Source organism: Etheostoma cragini, chromosome 17, assembly GCF_013103735.1.
Source record: "Etheostoma cragini isolate CJK2018 chromosome 17, CSU_Ecrag_1.0, whole genome shotgun sequence".
Taxonomy (NCBI): Eukaryota; Metazoa; Chordata; class Actinopteri; order Perciformes; family Percidae; genus Etheostoma; species Etheostoma cragini.
In genome coordinates this window covers 22,300,301-22,306,764 of record NC_048423.1, presented here as the reverse complement: position 1 = coordinate 22,306,764, position 6,464 = coordinate 22,300,301, and the positions used below count along the sequence as shown (strand labels likewise).

At 38.9% G+C, this 6,464-nt stretch overlaps 1 long non-coding RNA gene across 1 annotated transcript; it reads right to left on the bottom strand.

Annotated features, from left to right (window-relative positions):
• Window positions 1-934: 934 nt before the first annotated feature.
• Window positions 935-1,744, bottom strand: LOC117960967. The gene is made up of 2 exons (XR_004660269.1): window positions 1,404-1,744; window positions 935-1,151 (listed from the first exon to the last, which is right to left on the bottom strand). It is a non-coding gene; the product is annotated as an uncharacterized LOC117960967 (long non-coding RNA).
• Between the last annotated feature and the right edge of the window lie 4,720 nt (window positions 1,745-6,464).

Below are 6,464 nucleotides of genomic sequence, written 5' to 3'. Positions count from 1 at the left end.
GCTACGCGTGGGTTGCTACCCGGCCATATGTTTAAATGTACTAACAATTTCAATATGAAAAGTCATCTAAAAGAAGGTTTTTTGTTCTCTTTTTTCAAAAAAATTGCCTGCAGACTTTTACTTTTCATACATTTTAATGCTCATATTGTACTTTTACTGAAGTAGCATTTTGAATGCAAACTTTTAATAGAGGTTTCAGATATTGTGGTATTTTTATTCAAAGATCTGAGTACTTTTTGCGCTACTACCCCTTGTTTTGATCTTTTCATTAAGATTGAAATAGATATTTATATGTTTTCAAGACTGTCTATGAGCTTCAAATAGTTATATAAGAACAAATGGAAGCTTTAGTAGACGTTGAGTTATTTGTCGGTTACACACTGGGCAGTTTTGACGATGCAAGATGACACTTCGGCAAACAACGGTGAAAAAAACAGTCGACTGAGGTCAAAACGTGTCATTTTTTGGGATTAAAGCAGCAATACTGAGGCAAATTCTTGGGCACTGTGTCCATCAGAGTATCCCAAAATGTTGCCTAGTGTATCACCACACTAAATCTTTCATGTGCAATTGAAAATAAGAACGTGAGAAGTAGTTAAAAATGTCAAACGTGTCAGTCAGAACTTAAAGACCCCATTACTTACAGTTAAAAAGGCGGAATGCATGAAAGTCAAATTCAGTATTAATGCCAAGATTTCTTTATTTACAACGAACAACAGTACATAGATGTTTTAAATCAACAATGCACGATGTGGCAAAATGGAAATATCAACTTTATCAACACACACAATGTCATCATGAATGAGTATAAGAAAATTTGAGTTATGACATGACAGAGAAGCAAATCACAAAGACATAAAATTCACTGGTGTGTGGCAATATAAGCTCGGCAGTCTTGGTCTAAACAGCGAGCCCGGAGCAAAAAAAAAAAAAAGTGTGTGTGTTTGTGTGTATGTGTGTATGTGCGCTTTGAGGTCAGCTGTCCCGCAGAGAAGATGATGAAACGGCCGTCTTCCAGGTGGAATACCTCGGCAGCCCCATTTTCCCATGCCCTATGCCTCTTTAAAGTTACATCTGAAAAAGGTATATGCATAGGAAAAAGGAACAGCGAGTGCAAAGAGTCCTGCTGCCTTGTCGCTGCACGCCGGCTCCTGGAAGGCACGGACGGAAAAAAAAACTGGTCAGTTACATAGCCTACATGTCCAAAAAGAAGTTAGAACTCAGACAGGATTTTGTCGTTAGACTGAAATCGCTTGAAATGTAGAAGAAGAGCAAAAAAACACATACCCCATCAGTTAAAAAAACAACATTGCTTAAGTTTGGCTGACTTTTCTCTACTTTCCGACAATCATTTAGAAAAGAAAAGAAGATTTGGAATGAATGGAGACTTAAAGAGGACTTACCCTGTAAAGCTCCAGATGAGTGTCTCCTGGGACGGCACCTCCTCTTGGCCATTTATCCCTTCCACAGGGACCTTGAAGATGTTTGAGAAAGACAGAGTAGCTGTTGTCGGTGCTCACTCAGCACTTATCCTCCCTCCTTGGTTTGGAGCCATGGCGACCCACCTGTGGACACCACACACACACACACACACACACACACACACACACGCACACACAAACTGATACACATAGCTTGGGATGCTTATGTAAAGTTCATTGTCTGTTATGGTCAGATAACTCCGGTTAACAGTGAACTTGTTACAGATATTATCTCCTATCTGCACATGCTGCAGACGTCGAAGGGAAACGTTCAGGACGGCTCGTTCCTGTCGGCGGAGACGTTTCTTATCTTTTCAGTTTTTCTTTTTTTTTGCTCCCTCTCTTTTTCTCTCTCTTTCTCTCTCTCTTTCTCTCTCCCATGCAGAGGGGCCCCCGTGTCTTTTTATCCCTCAAGGTCTCTAGACAAGGACTCTCAGGGTGTGCTCATGTGAGACACTGACACACACTGATACACACACTGACACACACACACACACACACACACACACACGCACAAAGGCCATGTAGTGTGTAGAAGGGAGTGTTATGGCATGTCAAGGGCAGTGCAACCAGGCAAAAATGAAACTGCTCTTTTTGAGTTTGCAGCGTTAAGATTAGCAGTCTCATATCACAGATTTTACCAAAGGGAGCTCGATCTTAGATACAGTAGATGCATCATGTTGGTCATCTCACACCACAGTGAACCAGTGAAAAGTATCTCTGTGCTGAACATGCCATATTTACATGCTCTGCACACCCATATAAGCGTTTATTTATTTCCATTAATTTCCAATACCACAACTTTTCCACTGTGTTTTTAATAGTTTCTGTGCTGTATTTTTTAAAGCTGTGAACTTCGTAGTGATTTCGTACTACATAGTACTGTGGTATGACAATAAAGAAATCTTGAATCTAATAATGGAACCAAGAAGACAGTTGCATACCATTGGTTAGCATCGTCACCTGAACATCAGGGAAAAAAAACACCTAAGCCATGTTTTGAAGGTGGTTGGCATAAGTGTCCCACAGTCCCCCTTGAAGGCTGTCATTGACCAGCCAGTACTTTAAAAGGCCCGGTCTACATTAGACTGCACAAACCATACCTTTCACTCTGAGTTTTTAACACCTCCATCAGGTACGTTAATGGCGTTTTCCCACTGCATCGCATCAGTGTGTGTGTTGTGTAACTGCTACGACGAGCAGCCACGGCTCGCCTTACGCATGAGTTGGGACTAATCTGCAATGGAGAAGCCGAGCAGGTGCCATTAATGGACAGACATCATCAGAATACCTTGTTCAAGAGAAATATAAGTAAAAACTCCCTTGTACCATGTGCAATAACTGAGCTTAACCCTCATGTTGTCCTCGGGTCAAAATGACCCGTTTTCCTATATCAGTGTTCTTTTTAACTAACCCAAATAACATGATTGATTCCACACAACACTCTTTGCCAAGTACAAATCTCTACTTTCATTAATTTGGGGCGTCTTATTCAATTTTATAGCATTTGAAAAACAAATTGAAGTAGTTTTGAAATAGTTTTGAGTAAAAGTTGACATATTCCAGTCTGTGATTATCCCTCAACATCCATTCATTTAATTTGAGTCTAAATGATTCCTAATTTCTGCTTTTCTAAATCCAACATAAGGTATAATATCCTATAAATGAGGTTTATTGACCATAACTTCCAAAAAAAACTGTATAACTAAAGTTAATAAGTTAGTGTTACGTGGTGTTGAAAATGTAAAAGAAATTGTGACAAACATTGAAAAAAAGCATCAACAGTGTTGAAAAAAGGGACAAAAAGGTAAGAAAAAGTGAAAAAATCGACAGAAAGCATCAATTAAGGTGTTCATTTTTAAACTTTTGACAGGAAGACAACACAAGGGTTAACCCTCATGTTGTTCTCGGGTCAAATTGACCCGTTTTCCCATGTCAATGTTCTTTTTAATTACCCAAAATAACATGATTGATTCCACACAACGCTCTTTGGCAAATACAAATCTCTACTTTCATTAATTTTGGGGCATCTTATTCAATTGTGTAGCAACTGAAAAAAAGAATTGAAGTGGTTTCCAAATAGTATTGTATCGTATTGTATAAGTACTATGAGTTGACATATTCCAGTCTGTGATTATCCATCAACATGTGTTGTATTCCTTTAGTTTTAGTCTAAATAATTCCTAATTTATGCTTTTCTTACTCAAACATTAGGTATAATTCCCTGTTAAGGAGGTTTATTGACCATTAATTCCAAGAATAACTGTAAAACTGAAGTTAATAAGTTAGTGTTATGTGGTATTAAACGTCAAAAAAGTGACAAACTTTGAAAAAAAGGACAAGGATAAGAACTAGGTTAAAGGACTTTTTGGGTGTTTTTCTGACTTTTTTGACAGGACAGCTGAAGAAATGAATGGGAGAGGGGGGGACGACATGCAGCAAAGGGCTCGGGTCGGAGTCGAACTCTGGCCCACTGTGTAGAAGACTAAACTCTATATATGGGCGCCTGCTCTACCAACTGAGCTCTCCGGGCACCCTTTAATGTTGCCCTTTAATGTGGCCCATTTGGGATGTAAAAGTGACTGAAGTGAACTAATTAAGATCTTTACAAACAATTTCTATATCTGGGTGTTAAGTCATGCTCAATGTAGACATGTTTTACGTTGTTACAGGTGTGGAAAAACTGTGGTAGTGAGTAAGTACATAAGTAAGTAATTTATTCTCAGATAAAATCCCACTGATAAACTGAAATACAATAAATAGAAGACATGAGACTACAAGAAAAACATAGGTACATAAAATTAGACAGCCATAACAGCCTTTGTCTAACTAAAAGCCTGGTTGAATAGCAAAATCTTCAACTGCTTTTTCAGAGAATCAACAGAGTTTGAACAATGAAAAGCGAGCGCCAGTGCATTCCACAGCCTGGGTGCCAAAAAAGATCGATCCCCTCTGGTTTTATAATGAGTGTGGGAGACCATCACCAACAACGTCGGACTGGACTGGGTGACCTCAGACTCCGGGAAGAAGCGGGACGCTGTATCAGGTCGACATATAAGAAGGAGCTCGTCCGTGCAAGGCTCTAAAACAAAGGACGCTGAAGTGAAAAAAAGCTGGATCAGTTTTTTACGTGTCATCACAAAGTGTCTAACCCTCCAGTTTTTTTTTTTTTTTTTTGCTTTTTAGGGAGCCTATTGTAACATCTGGCCAGGGACTGCAGATAAAAAATAGCATATTGGCTAAATCTGGCATATTTCTTTGGATCGACTAGCAGAAAGAGGTTTTTATTGTAGCAGCCAGGCTTATTTCACGCACCTGGAAAAGTTGGCACAAGCCAGAAATTATAGAATGATTCAAATTTATAACAGAGACTGTTGCCTTTGAAAATATGGTTGCCAGATTAAATAATACCCAAGCCCAAACTAGCCATACCATCAAAGCTGCTGCACCTTAAAGGGGCCCTGCCACACATATTTCATTATATATTTGGCTTTTGTAATTAACCTGATTTCTCCTCATTTCTTTTCAGTGGTTAGCTGAAAGAGGAGGTAGCAGTTCATTTTCATATTCACCAAATAACACACACATATAGACATGACACATTTCAAACAATGCAAGTAAAAAAGATTTGGTGTGGCAGGGCACCTTTAAAGACATGTAAATGTATAAATATGTCATATATATGTGTAATTCTAGGTATTTTCACAGTAGGGGAGGGGGTTGAGGTAGAGCTGCTTCCTTTCTTCTTTTCTGTATTGTTTCTGTATTTTCATAATGTTGTGTATTTTATATTTTTGTAAAATGGTTACATGTTAAAAACCAACAAAAACGTACATGACACAGGATATTTGTATTATTAAGTAGTGATTGTTCTCTTGTTCTCTTTTGTTCTTTCTTTCTCTATTTCTCTACCTTTTTCTACATGCATGTTTATTTAAAAAAAAAAAATAGTGAGCTACAGGTCACCCTCAATCTGGTCTATTTACAGAAAACGCTTATTAAAATGCTTGTCAAATGAAATAAAATGAAATAAAATGAATTTAAAATTAAAGATTCCTGTACTAGCTTTGTTCAAACTAACAATATGTCTTCTTTTTAAGAGTGTAAAGACAGTGGCTTTCCTTGTGGAATGGAGACTACATTATTTTAAGAATATGTTACACATTCAAGCTCATAGCTGTTTCATATATAAGATATAAATCCTCGAAAGCACCACTTGGTGGCAGCGGATTCAAACCCTGCCTGGCAGCAGACATAGTTTGAGGCAAACTGTATTTGAATACAGTATAATGTAACTATAGATATGTGTGTTATGTACTTATGTACCAACATGTGTGTATGGTGAAGAGGACTCTAGTGCAGTCAGACAGCCATATTGACGCAATGGGAGCCGTGCCCTGTCGGTGAGATAAACACAAAACTTTTCAGATCATGGTCCGATGAGCAGGGGCAGATTTGTGCTCTTACAGTGGAGTGGGCTGTAGTCATGGGCAACCTGGATTTACTGTTAACAGTACAGTAATCCGAGGTACTACACCCCCCCCTCTCTGCCAAGCAGACGGCTAAAGAACAAATCAAGTGTCCTCTAATGCAGCATCCAAATCTCAGATTCTCCTCCTCCTTGTCTCACGAGGCACCGCTGGGCACGCTTTAACATGCAACTTTTAAAAGCTGGTCTTGTTTTTTCTTTTTTTTGCAGTGTTTCATTGAGCGGGGCAAATTTGCAAAGGTAAGCAGAAACAAAGGCAACAAAAGCTGCTTGTTCATCTAAATATATCTGCCTCTGAGCAGCAGCGAGTCCCCTCGGCACAGCAAAGGCCAAACCGGGTTCGGGTAAAAGACAGTTTGACAGGATGAGGGTGTGATATGTTCTGAAATTGGAACGCAACAAACACCTGTAGTTTCCTTTAGGCTTGAATTGGCATTGTGTCTTAACGTTTCTAGCAGTGTACAGACTATTAATTCTGGAGTTTTCCCCCTGTA